At 54.2% G+C, this 14,592-nt stretch overlaps 1 long non-coding RNA gene across 1 annotated transcript in view; it reads left to right on the forward strand.

Annotated features, from left to right (window-relative positions):
* Positions 1 to 200: 200 nt before the first annotated feature.
* Positions 201 to 14,592, forward strand: part of LOC117287357 — a 25,849-nt gene continuing 11,457 nt past the window's right edge. Inside the window, exons 1-2 of the long non-coding RNA XR_004518644.1 lie at positions 201 to 659; positions 1,102 to 1,337. This is a non-coding gene — a long non-coding RNA (uncharacterized LOC117287357). The remainder of the gene's footprint in view (positions 660 to 1,101; positions 1,338 to 14,592) is intronic.

Here is a 14,592-nt window from a genome sequence, read left to right on the forward strand (position 1 = left end):
GGCCTGGGGACTGTCTGCTTAGGGATACTGAGAGCTGGGCTGGAACTCTGAACAGAGCCCAGCAGCCTGCTTGTCTGCCTGGCTGCTGGCTGTGCCTGAGCATGTCGTCTTCGTATGTGCATGTATCTGAGGATATATCTGAGTGCCTGTGTTCATATACAGAAGTATACACGTGTGTCGAGGTGGCAAGGTGTGTCTGTGTGTCGGTGTTGGCGTGCACATCTGTGTACATGAAACCCCCTGCCTGTGTGTCCTCAGTGCCCTCGTGTTTCCATCGGAATCCTCCAGCGATCCGTTGTGCACCTCTCCCAGCGCGTGTGAGGGTTTGGTGAGCCCCTGACACCTCTGTTGGTGTCTGTGGACGTGACCCAGGCCTTCCTGCGGCGTCCATCCGTGTCACTGCCCCTGTGTCAGCACTCATGTTCTTCCCGCACCCTGTGCCTCTGTCTCACGCACATCTGTGAGTCTGCCCACGTCCTTGTGTCCGTGAGTGTCTCTGCGGTGGTGCTCATATGTCGGTGCGCTGCTGGGTGTGTACCTCTTCCCTTGACAGTGTTAGCTCTGCCTCGGGATGCCGCACGGCTGTGTCCAGCTGAGAAGAAACAGCTTCTTGTGGATCTGCAGCAGTCCTAGGTTGTCAGTCTGTCTTGGCCTTGACGGTGAGGCTCCTGGATTCTCAGGCTCCTTGGCTCTGCTGGGAGGGAGTTTGTCTTTGGGTTTCCCAGGGTGCTGCCCCTGACATACCAGGGCGTGGTGACCCTGGAGAAGGACCTGTTTGTTCTTTGGGATTTGTTTTATCCCTTTCTCTCTTTTTCCTTATTGCACCTCCTACCTTTTTTTCTGTTCTTTTCATTTCCCCTCCTTTCCCTCTTTTTTCTCTACCTCTTTCTTTCCTTCCCTCCTCCCTCCCCAACCTTTCAACCCTCTTGAAGAGGCTGGGCCCTGAGCTGCTGTGGAGGTGACGGGTGGAGCCTTAGAAGCTCCCTAGAGGGCTCCTGGGCCATTTAAATTAAAGCAGTTGCCTTCCCACTGCTTGTGAATAATCACCCCTGGGGGAAGCTCAGGCTGGGAACCCAAGCTTTCTCCTCCTTCTCTTGGCAGGCCTCCCTGCTGCCCTCTGCAGCAAGGGTGGATGGTGGCCCCACCCTCTGTTGGGACACCTGCAGCCGGGCTTCCTCGCCCTCTGCCCCATGACTCCTCTGCCTGGCTTGTCTGAGGAGAGTGCCTTTGGCCATCGCTGGACCTTTTCTGGAATTTGACCCAAGGTGCTCTTCCTGCCGTCTGCATCTCTGGTTGGGCAGCGCCAGCCTGGACATGGTTCTGCTCCTGTGCTGACTGTAAGTGTCTCTACCCTGGTGTGCTGAGATCCTCTGGGGCAGGAACGGGGTCAGATTCATCCCTGGGCACCCTGGGCCACGGCAGAGCTGGGAATGTGATTCTGGCGCAAAACAAGACGCACCAGTATGGATCTTGCAGCTCCTGGAGGACTCCCCTTCCTCCCTTTGCTGATGATTTTGGGTGGAACTTAAAAAATTGATTAAAAGTTAGAAAGTATATAAATAAAAATAAAATACCTGACACTAATCGTATCCTTTAAACTTTAATATAAAGAGAAAGCACGCTGTGTGTGGTGGCGCACGCCTGTCATCCCAGCACTCGGGAGGCTGAGGCAGGAGGATCGCTGTGAGCTCGAGACCAGCCTGGGCTACATAGTGAGTTCCAGGTCCGTCTCAACTACATAGTGAGACCCTGATTCAAAAAAAAAAAAAAAAAAAAGTTCAGATGACATTTTCTGGATGGTTCTAAATTCACATGAAGTTCTCAGTGGGTATCTTGACTTTGCTCCCCGCCCTTGGGGTCTGTGGCTGTATCTGCTCCTTGCTGGGATGTTGACCAGGCTAAGAGTGAAGCAGAGCGTGGAGAACTTGGGATTCATGCTTGCATGAGCCTGGATGTGAACGTTCGGAACCGCAGTTTTGTAATCTGTGCATTGGGGGAAGAGGCTTCATTTCACAGGGTGGTGCCCAGGGCCAAGGGCAATGGCTGGCATCTGTCCTTCCACCTTAGGAATGGACCCAGAGTCCGGCCCCCTCTGTTGCCATGGCAACAGGCTTGGCCCCCTCCCTCTTCTCACTTCCCAAGAGTCTATTCTGTATGCTGCAGTCGCAGCGACCTCAACTTGGAAGTATGTCGTGTCAGTTGTCTGCTCAAAACTCCCAGTGACCATCTCATCTGGAGTAAAACCCAAGCTCATCACAGGCCCTGTTATGATGAAGCCCCACCCCACCAGTTACTGTCTCTACTCTTCTTTCATGCGTCACATACCTCCAACCACACTACCCTCCTAGCTGGCCCCAAAAGTGTCAGACACATCCTGTCTCAGGACCTTTGCATGTGCTGTATCCTTTGCTAAAATGATCTTCCCCTAGATATTATCATGGCTCCCTCCATTACTTCCTACCGGTCTCAAAGGTCACCTTCATGAGGAGCTTTCTGCTCTTTTTTGTTTATTTTTCACCCATGCAAATTTATCACAGTCTTCTATACCATACCTTTTCCTGTTAGATTCTATGTTGCTTGTCTCTTCTGAAGAGAATGGAAGCTCCTTGAGAGCAGGGATTTTCCCTTTGTTTGTACCATTTGGAATAGTGCCTTGAAATAATAGGTGCTCAATAAATTTCTTGTTGAATAAATGAATTGCTCATATTTTGGCAGTAGCAGAGCCCAGGAGTGGCTGTCTCCCATCTTGGGCAATCAGAGGTTATCATTCTTCTGCAACTCTGAAAGGGCACTGTGCCAGCATTACTTCATTAGCCAGGCAGTGGGGCCCTTGGGAGGAACCGTCCTTGTCTTCCTGCTTGGGGCAGCCAGCTTGGGAGGAAGCGCCCAGGCACCGATTCTTGCCACTGCCTGGGAGTCAAGGGTGTGTCCTCCTAGGCCAGCGAGGGGTCAGTGCTGTCTGCTCCCCAGCAGCCTTTCTCTTGCCCCATGGCCTCAAGTGCATCGAAGGCCAAGATGGTCTTTTGGAAGTTTCCTTGTAGCCAGGCCTCTCCATGGGAGTAAGGGAGTCGGGCTAAGGCAGATAGCCAGTCACTGAAAATGTGAGGAGGGTTGGCTTCTCGAAGGGCATGGGATGGGTTCTATGGGCTCAGGGAGTATCATGGGCAGAGCTGGGCTTGTAGGAAGCACTGTGGGTGCTGAGGGAGGGCGGGCAGCTGGGTCCACCTGTCCTGAAGCCAGACGGGTCTCGTCCGCCTTTCTCTTGGAATGATCCGTGCCCCTCTGTAGGTGCCATCGATGCCCAGGATCAGGGTCGGGGTCGAGTCATTCAGGAGAAGGGGAGACGAGGTGGTGTATGTCACGCCTCAGAGCAGATCTTGGAGCAGCACAGGCAAGGGGTGGCCGAGTGGGAGAGTGGTTTTGCCTTCTCTACTTTTACATCCTTTCTTCCAAGGTGGACATGAGGGGTTCCCCAGAGCTGGAGGCAACACCAAGCCAGAATGACCTCCCCAACCTGACCCACTCATGGATAAACATAGATTTGTCTGGATTGTAGAACAAGAACTCTAATTTAAAAAAAAAAAATAACAGGCTTCTTTAGCTGTTTGGTGAAGCCCATAGACTATTCTCTAATAGTGTTTTAAATGCATAAAAGAAGATACATGAGGTTACAAAGGAAACTCGTTCTATTGAAATATGGTTCTAACTGTGAACCTCTGGTTGAAATGGGCAGTTATGTTCTTTTTGAAGGCAAATATCCCACTCTGAAAACCAAGCACAGGTCCCGGCTCTACCCTCCAACCCCATGCTTGGAGAGTGGGGAGGGATTTGTACATTACATTGTGGGGCCATCTTGAGGTAGAGGGGGCAGTTATGTCCCAGGCCGTCCAGGAGGCAGAGCTCCAGACACCTGGGGGAGAGCTGGCTGGGCTGTCAGGAGAGAAGTGAGCTCCCCACCCCTGCAGTTGGGGAGCTAGAGGCCAACTCGTCAGGGGACTTGGGGGTCAGGGTGGGGTGGGTGGTTTCTGCCCAGGTGGGAGAGAATTTGGGTTGATTTTCCCTGAGCTCCTTTTAGGGGTGGATCTAGGAGGTCCCCCAGGGTCTTTCTCCTTTGACTAACCTTGAGCCACCCAGCAACCTGAAAGCTGGCCTCTTTCTGTTGGCTTCTGCTTTCTAGATCTGTACAGGAAATTGGCACTAATGCCACTTCAATTTTGCCTCAGAGATAATAGCTGCTCTTGGTCGCTTGAAGACAGTGAACTTTAGGTGGAGGAGACACCTTAATGTTCTGTCTATTCCCCCAGCTCTTCACAGGGGAGAGTGTATACCATCCCACCCGACACACTCCCTCCCCTGCCCTAGCAGTCTGGAGTTTCAACAGTCTGAGACAGCCTCAGACTCTACTTCTGTGACATCACCACCTTCCCCCAAAGCATGGAGGCCATCAGCGTTGCCTATGACAGTCTTCAAAACCGTCTGGTCCCTTCCCCAGTGTGGCACAGTGGGTGGGTTAACTGAGGTCCAGGGAGGGCAAAGACTTTGTGCAGCTCCCATGACCCCGGGGGGCTGAGCTGGTTCTGAGACCCTGGCGCCCGCCTCCTCTTGCTGCTGAGCCTCAGTGCCCGGATAGGAAGGACGGCAGCAGGAAAGCAGCCCTGGGTCCCTTTTGACAAACACATCGTGCTTCCCACCTAAACCACCTCTGTGGGTGGGGAGCCCGGGACTGGTCTATTAGCTTTCTCCTGCTGTCCACCGAGGGTGCATTTGTCTGTTTTGCATTTCTTCCCCGGCTGTAGTTAGACAACTCTTGGTCCTGGGGGGAGCGCTGCAAAGAGAAAATGTCAGGGCGACACGCCGCCAAGATAACATTAGCGAAATATCAAGTCCTTTATGATGTCAGGAGGGATTCCTTCCCGCTGCCGAAGCTGCCTAATGACATCATAAAATAGGCTGGCGGCGGCCGTCGTCCCCCTGAGTCATCAATCATGCGTGTCTGCGGAGGGCCCCAGCACTCAGGGTGGGGGGTGCAGGATTTTAAACTCAAAAGAGGCTTCAGCACAGCAGCACTGTGATATGCTGAGGGGCTGAAGATGCCTTCAGCCCCCAGAAAGGGTCAGCTTCCTGGCCCACTGGGCACAAGGGGGCAGGCCTGACTCCCAAGGCCCCTCAGAGAGATCTTGGGACACTAATGGCTCCTGGGAAGGCCAGCACCCAACCTAGAGAACCCCAGAGGTGCTGAACCTGAGGAGAGCCCTATGCCCAGCCTTTCTGGTTATTGAGGGCTGGCTGACCTGTCTCTCCAGGGACATGGAGATGTTGGCAGGGACAGACAGGACTGCCGGAGACATAGGTCTGATCATCTGGTGTGATGAGTCCGGGGTCACAGCACTGGGAACATATGGAGGGGATCTTTGATTCCTTGGTGTGTGCTGCTGCATTTTCTATGTTAGCGCGCACGCGTGTGTGTGTGTGTTTCTCTGCCTCTGTGTACCTGGGGGAATTTGCAGCATGTATACAAATGGCAGCGCGCGCGTGTGTGTGTGTGTGTGTGTTTCTCTGCCTCTGTGTACCTGGGGGAATTTGCAGCATGTATACAAATGGCCTGTCCGGGTGTTTGTTTGCCATGTGCCTACTGCGTGCTTACTGCGTCCCTGCTCGTGGTTATGTGCGTCTGAGTCAGTCTGTCTCCTTGGTACCTCCTTGTTTGTCCACTTGCTTCTGCTTGTGCCTGGCAAAGTGTCTGCAGTATGAGCCAGGAGATGTGGAAGGGGATCAGAAAGGCTGAGCGGAGAGGAGATCCCAGAGGGTGAGCAGGGCCGTGGGATGTGTGTGTCAAGCACGTCCTTGCATCACCCTCAGCCTAGAGCGTGGATGTCTTAGAATCGCTTAGGGAGATTGTGAAACCTCCCCATGCCCAGCCTCACCTCACATCAATGAATTGTGACCTCTGGAGCCAGGGCCCAGGCACTGATATTTTTAAAGGCTCCCTGGGTGATTCGAAAGGGCAGCCAGGTGGAGAGCCGGGGTGTACTGAGCCAAGTGTGGTCTGGGGACGGGCAGCATTGGTCCTCACAGGCGGCTCCTGTGAAGTGTTCCGTGCAGAATAGCAGGTCTTGTACTGTACCTCCTGAGTCCCAGTCTGCATGTGCACCCCAGCCGATAGTTGAATTGTGATCCTAGGTGAGTTGTATATCTGGTAAAGTTGGAGAAGAGTGGAGCTGAGCTTCAGAAAACCCTGAGAGGTCCTACTGTGGAGCCTCATTCAGGAGGTTCGGGCAGGGACCTGAGAACAGGCTTCTTTAGGAGGGAGTCCCCAGGTCCTGCTGCTGCTGCTGGGAAAACTGGTGCTGGAGCTGCAGTGTACAGAAAGAGGGGCCAGAGCATTGTGTGTGCTGGGCTGTGCAGGGAGGATGGAAGGGGAAATCATGTTCCTGCCAAAGGGCCTGCTCTGCCACTGGCTTAGGGCCTCAGTTTCCCTGGCTGAGGGGCCAGGTGAATAAGAGAACAGGAAACATAAAGAGGTCTTCTGAGAGCTGCTGTCATCTGTGGGCCCTCTCTGATCCCTATGGAGTTCCCCAACCCTTCTCTTAAGAGAAAGGACCCAGGGTTGGACCTTCTCTGGTTCCTGAGAACCCCAAGCCAAAGCGTCATGCTCTGTCAGAACCTGGGCTCATCAGGCAGCCATAAATCCAGTTTTCCCAGCACAGTCTTGTTTCTGCTGATCATCCTTTAATTCTCGAGTTTGCACGTATCAGGGGGTACCCTTGTGGACAGTTGTCATCAGATGATTAAAGTTTGGATGAGATGGCGGGGGAGACTGACAGGATGGGGTGGGGGTGACTAAGTGTGTTCCCAAGGGGAAGCCCTCCGGAAGCTGCCCCTTTGGGCCCCTCCCTCTTGCCTGGCTTCTGGAGGGTTCTTCCCAGGCTGCCCAGACGCAGAACAGCCTTCAGCCTGGTGGAGGTAGTGTGATGGGGAGCAGGCAGCCAGCCCTGTCGGTCTCTGACCATTTAGTGGAGGTGAGGGGCAGAAGGTGGGGCGGAGGTGGTAGTGAGGCACCAGAAAGGCAGGCTGGGGCTCAGCCACAGCCCCCATCTTGCCCTGGGGCCAGGCTGCGGTATCGGCACCCCTTTGCCTGCATCTCCCCGCCTGTGGAACCCGAGGGCTGCAGGGAAGATAGCGATCAGCCGGAATACCAGAGGTGTGAGGCAGGCATGACCTCACCCAGGGTGTGCCTGCTCTCCAAGCCCTGCCAGGCCACCCTCCCGGCCCGCTCCCAGGTACCCACGGGCTGGATTAGACAACAAGCTTCAGCCAGCCATGGCAGGGGCGTCCCAGTGTGCTGGCCAGGTCCCAGCCAGACTCAGGCAGGGAACCAGATACCTCTCTGGAAGCAGCCTCTAGTGAACCCTGGGATCTCAAGGCCCCTGGGGGTGAGACATTTGGGGGACCAGTAGGGAGGTAGCACACTGGGGACTGAGGAAGGTAATTTAGGACTAAAATTGTGTGTTAAATCTATGGTCTAGAAAGAAAGGAAGTTGTTCCTTTTAAATGGCCCAGGAAACTTGGAGGCCGGTCTCATCTTGGGACAGGAGTTAAAAATGAGGAAGAAGTAGGCCCAGCAGTGTGGGCCGGCAAAGAGCGCCTACTGTGTGTCTGGCAGTGTGCTAGCAAGTGCCGCTTTGCAGATCACAGCCAGAAAAGCCGGAGGAGACTGTGGGAAGTGTTTACCAAGCTAAATATACAAAACACCTCTTGGTGACTTCGTTTTCTGATTGATTCCAGAGATTCACACTGTGGGAGAAGGGCTGTCGAAATCAAGTGTGTGACCATGGGTTGGGTGGGTGGGGGGTGGTCCTGGAAGTCCATGGCAAGTTCTCTAGGGCAAACAGTACCCCACCCTGGACTCTGCTGAGTGGTTGGGGCAGAAGGTGAGCCCCGCAGCAGTGGGAGCTGGCCCTAAAACTTCCCGGTTAGGGGTGCCGCAGTCCCTGCTCTGCCCCATCATTGATTGGCCGCCCTCTTCTCTGTGAGTACCCACAGGCCCTTCCCTTACACCCTTGCCTGTACCCTGTTCCACTTGCCCTCCTCTTTCTCCTGCCCATACCTATACCCACCGTCAGTCCTCTCCCCACACTCGGAGCTGGGTAAGGGACCTCATGGAGAGCTTTGCACAAAGAGCGCTTCGAAGGCCTCTGCGTCACATATGAGTGGATCCCCCTGTGAGCCACCAACCTTCTCTGTCCCTGCTCCCTGCTGGCGAGCTGAGTTCCCAACCCAGCAGGAGATAGGGCCGGACAGCCTTACCCCAGGACCAAAGCCCCCAAGTCCATTCTCCGTGCTCCTGGCAGCCTCTTCCCTGGCCTTGCGGTTCTGAGCTGCTGTGCAGAGGCCTCTTCTCCTTGTGCTTCTCCAGGACTCCTGGCTGTGTCTGTCTGTGTGAGCCGCTGTCTGAATCGTTTCTCCAGTCAGCAGATGCTCCCTGAGCTCTCTGTGTGCTTGGCCTTCTGCTGAGCTCAGGGGCCCAGAGATGGAAGAAAGACTCACACTTTGGATAGAACACTCGGGGGCCCTGGGCTCGTTGAGACTCCTGGGCTGGCGGCCACTCTGTCTTGGGGTCATACCCCTGGGCCTTTCCCCACCTGTTCCCTCCCATACCCGCTTCGCGGTCACGCTTTCCTCCATCCTGTGACAGCCACCCTCCTCCTCCTTGGCATTCTCTTCCGCCCCTCCATTTCCCTTCTTTACCCTGGCTTTGGACGGATGCCAGTACCTGGTCACATCCTCTTGGTTCTGGGCAGCGTCCGGAGTGGGGTGAGAGACTCAGACCCCTTCCAGATATTCGCCCTCAGCTTCTGGCTTCGGCACTGGAAGGGAGCAGAGCCGGACAGAACCTGTATGGTGGATGGGAGGAGGTTGTCCCTGTTGGGTTTCTGGGTAAGGGACTTGGCTTCTTGAAGGCCTGAAACGTGGAAGGGTGGGGTTGGGGGAGCGAGGGGAGGGAGGAGAAGTTGGGGGAGGGAGAGGGGAGAAAGGGCAAGGGGGCCTGGGTGATAAAAACAAGTGTTATTCTCGAAGACTGAATAAAAGAATATTGTAGCCCCCGCCCTTGTCCTTGGTTTCCCTTTCTGCAATTTCAGTTACCTGAAGTCAACCGTGGCCTGAACATATTCAGTGGAAAACAAAACAAAACAAGACAAACACTTCACAGGTTTTTAATCACAGGCCTGTTTGAGTAGTGCGATGAAATCTCACACTGCTCTGCCTCACCGGAGTGAGACATCACCTGTCTGTCCAGGGCATCCACCCTGTAGATGCTACCTGCCCATCTGTGATTATTTAGCATATGTAAATGGAGTATTAGCTGCAGTTTCAAGTCCCCACTAGGGGTTTTGGGATGTGTCCCCTGAGGACGATGGGGCATTACCGTAGGGACAAACTGGCCAACAGAGATTCTGACCCTATCACCAAGCACTCCTGGAAAGCCATAGCCTTCTCTTGAGGATGTTCCTGGTCTGTCTCAGAGCCGGAGTGGATCTCTGGCAGGACCTGGGTTGTGTCCTGCACTCTCTAGTTGGCTTCCACTGTGAAGGGGTGGAGGAGACTTCGGACTGGGTGGTGATGTTTCTTTGCAGCCCAGGAATGTGTCCACCTTCTCCTCCACGTCCTCCTGACCCACAGAGTTGTCGACACCTCTCAGCTCAAACCTTTGGGAAGCTTTGAAAGGGCGAGAAACCAGCTTTGTGGGAGACTTCGCAAACTTCCAGCAACTTCTGGCTTTACCTTGCATGGGCGGTCTTCAGGCTTTTCTTACATTTGGGTCCCAGTTCTCCCCTTCTTTTGGCCCCTTAATGCCAGCTGGGGCCTGATGAGCCCCCTCCTGGGGTGGGGTGGGAGCAGGGGCTCCAGGTAAGGGGTCTGACTCTTTCTGCTGAACCATGGAGGAGCACCTGGATAGGTTGAGCTCCAACCCAGGTGTCCCTGCAGGTGTCCCTGGAGCCCTCCTTTGCCTTTGCCTGAGGGACTCCACCCCAGTTCTGGTCAAGGCTGAGGAGCCCTGATAACAGCCATGAGCAATCTCAGGAATTCAACAAGGGATCACGGCAGGAGCAGTGAGTCTCTTTTTGTCCCTACAGTGCACACTCGCCCCAGGACAGAGGGGCTTTGGCAGCCTCCAGCCTGGTTATCTGATTTGGGGGCTGATGGGGTTTCTAATGGAAAACAATATGGTAATTTCAGAATGTTCCTGATTAGATGAAAATGATATTGCATCAAAGTTACTTCCTTAATTTATTCAGAAAATAACAAGAGAGAATTCTCTTCTAAGATCCTTAATTAAACCAGAGCTTCCACCTCACAGGCAAAGCAGGCTCTGGGCTCCAGGTGTAAGGAACAAAGGCCGAGGCTGGCCTGAGCCTTCTGGTGGCTGCCCGGAGGTTTCGGGGCCACTCTGCCTGCTGGAAGTGTTGGCACCGGAAGGGCATGGGACAGGGCTCCTTCCACACAAGGTCCCCTAGGTGGGCAGCCGGCCTCCACCTTCATCCCACTCCTGACCCCAAGCCACAGACAGTTAGTTAAGGAGGGGCTGCAGAGCTGGGACCCTGGGTAGAACAGGGAAGATGCTGATTGGTCCACTTAGGGTCTGGGATGGTGTGGGGAAATTGGCACCGCCAGAGAGGCTCATCTGAAGAATTTGGGGAGCAGGAGACAGGTTGAGAGGAACAAACAAGGATGATGAGGCATCTGGATGTTAGGAAGAGGAAGAGAAAGCTGTGGCTACTTTGGGGCTCACAAGGAATAAAGAAAGGAAGACAGAGGGGACCCATTGGACAGAGCAGTGGCCGAGGGACATCACAGCCGGAGCCAGAGTGGCTCAGAGTCGGAGGAGACCGCAATGAATCTCCAGCCTCTCTCTTTCCAGGGCTTGCATCTCCTGCTGGCACTGCATACTGGAGCATGGACAGAAAGCCAGAGGACGGGGTGGCCTGAGTGACACTCTGCACAGAGGCAAGGCTCCCGGGGCAGAGCAAGTGGAGACTGGCCTGCACAGCTCTCACGGTGACGGGAAGCAGCCTCTCGTCCGTCTCACGCTTTAGCGTTTCCCTAGTACATTCTCATTCATTTTCCTTGTCGTTCTCCACAGCACTCCAACTGCGGCTTTCTGTCTTTAGGAGGAAACAGGCTCAGAGGGGTCAAGTGATGTCCTTGCAGTCACACAGTGGGGAGGTGATAGATTTGAATTTGGTTTTGCCTCACTCCAAATACTTCCCCTTTTCCCCCTGAAATAAAGTCCTGCCTGGCCTGAGCTGTGTGTTATGAGGGTTTCTGGGGTGATCCCGCCCTGCCTGGAAGCTCCAGTGAAGCGGTGAAGGAAGCCTGCGTGCCCTTCCTGAAAGAAGAGGTAATGCCTGCCACACGCAGCAAGCCGACCTCGGTGATCTCCCCAGACATAAGAAATCTCTAATTCTGGTGGGATCTCCTGCCCCTTGGGTCTGCTGTAGCGCTGGGACAAGAGCTCAAAAAGGGGACGTCATTCCAGAGCAAGAATCATCCTGCAAGGAACTCCTCTTCCTCGGGACCACTTCATGCCTGCCGGTGATGTGGCCCCAGCCCTGTATCTGCCCAGCAGGTGTGGGGCCAGGGACTGCCTTGGGATGCAGAAGGACCTTGGGAGGGTTCTTGGGGGAGCTCCTGACCTTGAATTCCGATGTGGCCAAGGTTAGAGAGCTATACTCAGGCCCTAAAGCTGCAACTAAGGAGGACCATAATGTGGAAAAAGAATTCTAGGGTGGGAAGGCTGGTGTGGAAACATGAGCGCCTGGGTGTGTGCTGCGTGTAAGCATCTGAATATACGAATCTGCCGAAGATCAAAGTAAAGGGAAGTGTACTTGGATGGGCCATGCAGGGTGGCGGTGATGATTGTGGTGATGCCGCTCCTGCTAATGATGATGATGATGGTTAAAAACATCCTAGCGTTCTTAAGGGGCTGAGGATTGCAAGTTTGAGCCCAGCCAGGGCAACTTAGTGATTAGTGAGACCCTGTCTCAAAATAAAAAATAAAAACAATGCCAGAGATATGGCTCAATGCAAAGGTCCTGGGTTCAATCTCCAGTACCACAAAAAAGCAAAGCGAATCAAAACAGAAAACTATAGCTAATGGGCCTGGGGATTGAGCTCAGTGATGCCACTGCCTGCCTTGTAAGCAGAAGGTCCCGAGTTCAATCCCTGGTAACAAAAAAACCCCCACCCCCCACCCCCAAAAAACCCCAAACCCCAACAAACTATAGCTAGCACCCACCCCCCACCCCCAAAAAACCCCAAACCCCAACAAACTATAGCTAGCATTTATGTAACACTACATGCCAAGCCTATTCTAAACTCTGTATATAAATGTTAGCTAATCCTTGCAACAAATTTAGGAGACAGGTGCTATTATTATGCCATTCTACATATGGGGAAACTGAGGTACAGTGAGGCTCAGTGACAAGCCCAAATGTTGGAGCTATGATTTGGGCCCAGGCCCAATCTTAACCACCAAGAAGTACTTCCCCTGGGACCTGGAGGTGTGGACCTGGCCTCTAAGTCATGCTGGGGCTTCTGGACCACAACTTTGATGCCCCTATCTGTCTCCTGATCTTTGTTCCTAGCAGTTCTTTTTTGGGGGGGATGTGAAGTTGACCCCTCAAACCCCAAGATCAGGTAGGCAGTCTTATCTGGAGCTAAAACAAGGATGTGTCAAAGGGACTCAGGGTTGGGGTTCATCCTGGTGGTTAGTGTGTGGTGTGCACAGGGCTAAGTCAGAGCAAGGGGCAGGGGTAGGGAGTGAAGGGACTTTGCAGGCCGGGCTAAGTCCTGAGGTCTCTATTGGTAGCATAGTTGGTGGGAGCCCTAGAAATGGGCTTTATGGACAATTTTGGGGCTACCCTGGAAGGCTTACTATGGCTGCTGTGGATCGGAGGGGGAGGCAGAGGCAGGAAGGCCAGAGAGCAGAGAAATGCAACAGATTCCAAGCCAAAGGTGGTGTAGCTGGGCTGGCGATGAGAGCAAGGATGTTGGTTAAGAGGCAGAAGCCTCGGCATTTGGTGATAGACTAGACATGGTGGGCTGGTGGAAGAAACCACTGAGAATGGCTCCTGGGTTTTTGGGTAACTGGGAGGATGGGAGTCATGGGAGAAGGGGTAGCTCTTGCCACATCCGTGGGTCTCTGAGGAGTGCAGGGAAGCCTGAGGCCCTGATTGATCCTGGATTCTTTCCTGATGGACGCGGGGGCTGGGGAGACAGGAGGCCAAAGGCGTGGCAGTAGATAAGCCAGCATGAGGGCGGTACCGATTTCCCTTTGAACGCCATTCACTTTCTTTAGGGGGTCCTCGTTTTTATTTATTTGTTTATTTGGTACCGGGGATCAAACTTTGGTCCTTGCGCTTGAGAGGCAAGCGCTGGAACCACTGAGCTAAATCCCCAGCCCTTCCTCATTTCGAAAGACTCAGACAGGGGTTTGTAGGAGAGATGAGTCCTACACCTTTCATTCTTCATGCTCAAATACAGACATGTTCTGTGTTATAGTGGTTAGAGCTCTCAGACAGTGAGCTGGGCTCCAATTCCAGCATTGCCACTTTGTAGCTGTGTGTCCCAGGGCAAATCACTCTACCCCTCTGGACCTTCGTTTCCTCATCTGACAGCACCCATCTCGTGGGCTTGCTGGGAAGATCAGCTGCTCCGTGGAAGCTTGGGTTAGGACACTGGATCCCTACAGTGTGGCAGAGAGCAGGGGATGTGGCCTCTCGCCTCAAGGGGAGGTTTTCCTTCCTCTTTACCCTCTCCACAGTTGGCGGACACAGCCATTCTTCCCGGCTCAGGGGGTCAGTCAGTTCAGATGGGAGAAGTCTTTCTGCCCAGAAAGGGATGCAAGGAGCCTGCCTGGCACCCTCTCCTTTCCCAGCTGCCCAGGTCCTCCCTCAGCCCTGCAGTCTGGGAGCAAGGCAGCAAGGCCCTTATCACCACTGCCTAGAGGGGTTCTCGCCAGAGAGGCCCCAACCTTCGTGTGGGTTCTCAACCTTGCCCCACTGGCCGGAGGCAGTGCCCACCTTGCCCCCCAACTCCAGGTGCCCCTGTGCCACAGGCCCCTTACAAACTCGGGGCACAGTGGATCCTGAACTCTCCAGCTCCTGAGGGGACTCTGGGGCCAGGGTGCCGCTGAGTGCTGCCCCCCCCCCCGTCCCTCCCACCTGGTTCTGGAGGTCCAGACCTTCCCAGGAAGGCAGCAGGGAGAAGCAGCAAGGGAAACCGGCCCTTCCCTTCTCCCCCCAGGCACTGGTCTCAGAGCCCAGGGTCCTGACCCTTGGGCTGAGCTCGCTCCTACACCAACCCCAACTCAGAGTTTGCTGGCAGCAGCCTGCATGACTTTGGTGTAGTTTCTGTGGTTTAATAAGCTACAAAAACGACATTATTTTAAGCCAATCTGGATATAGCACAAAAACTCTCACCCCGTCTGTTCTGTGAAACTCAGATACCCTGACGAGAACACAGCTCACAACCAACTAATACAATATTCTACTGGGCGCGCTGTCAGCGGGCCCCACGCGGGCGCCGGCT

This window comes from Fukomys damarensis, unplaced genomic scaffold (genome assembly GCF_012274545.1).
Source record: "Fukomys damarensis isolate Sample0158 unplaced genomic scaffold, DMR_v1.0_HiC HiC_scaffold_23, whole genome shotgun sequence".
In the NCBI taxonomy this organism is placed as follows: domain Eukaryota; kingdom Metazoa; phylum Chordata; class Mammalia; order Rodentia; family Bathyergidae; genus Fukomys; species Fukomys damarensis.